The following is a 1171-nucleotide window of genomic DNA, read 5'->3' on the forward strand; positions in this document are numbered from 1 at the left end:
AAAGTTACTGACCCAACAAAACCAAACTTTTTTTTTTCCTCTCACCTCTCTCCCTTATTAGAGCAGTTTAAGGTTTATAGTATGAGGCAATCAGTAAATGCCAAAAGAGACTAAATGTGTTTTCCACTGGAAGTCATTCTCTACTATATTTTAACAATAATTACTCCCTAGCAGAATTTAACTGAAGAAAACAACCACCAACATATGTTGGAAAATCACATTAACTTCAGAAAATCTTCCTTAAATAAATAGTCTCTCTACCAATCAGTAAGACTAAACAAGATTGAACTTCCTTTATTGTTGTCTCTTTTCCAATTTTTCATTGAATCTGCTATAACATTATTCTTAAATTGTGTGTGTGCACATGTGCATGTGTATAATACACCTCTACTTACAAACTAAGCATGCTTTTTAAAATTGTTATTAAATTGAGCCAGCGTAAGGGACTCTGAATGTGATTTGGCCTGTCCTTTTGATTCCCACTGTGGATTGATTCCATAATTTGGTATGCCTAGAATTAGTTTGTACACATGCAAAGGCTATAAGGGAAGACTTTTTTCTATGATACTTATTTTAGCATTTGGATTAACATAATTTATGCAAATATTTATTGACACAAACATATATTTCTATTCTATCAGTTTACTATTTTTACATGTCCTACTCTGCTCAGGTTGCTCTAAAAAATATAATGAACTGAGTAGGTTATATACAATAGAAATTTATTTCTCACAGTTCTGGAGAATGGCAAGTCTATAATCAAGATTCTGATAGATAGTGTTGGGGAGGGCTCCCTTTCTCATCCTTAGACAGCACTTTCTAGCAGAGTCTTATGTGACAGAAGGGCCAAGGATACTTTCCTTCTTCTATAAAAGGTACTAACTCAAGCATAATGTCTCAACCCTCATGACAAAATCACCTTGCCCCCTTCTAAAATCATCACATTGGTCATTAAGTTTCAACATATGATATTTAACAGGACACATCCAGACAACTGCACTTGTAAACATTTACTCTAAAACATCTCATTTTAAATAGGTCTCAGCACTTAATATCCCACATTATTTCTGGTCAAGATATCAGGAGCAGCTTAACTGAATTTTATATATATATATCACTGATGATCAAATCCAAGGACACTTAACCACTTAACCATTGAGCCACATCCCCA

The sequence above is a fragment of the Urocitellus parryii genome, chromosome 1 (assembly GCF_045843805.1).
Source record: "Urocitellus parryii isolate mUroPar1 chromosome 1, mUroPar1.hap1, whole genome shotgun sequence".
Taxonomy (NCBI): Eukaryota; Metazoa; Chordata; class Mammalia; order Rodentia; family Sciuridae; genus Urocitellus; species Urocitellus parryii.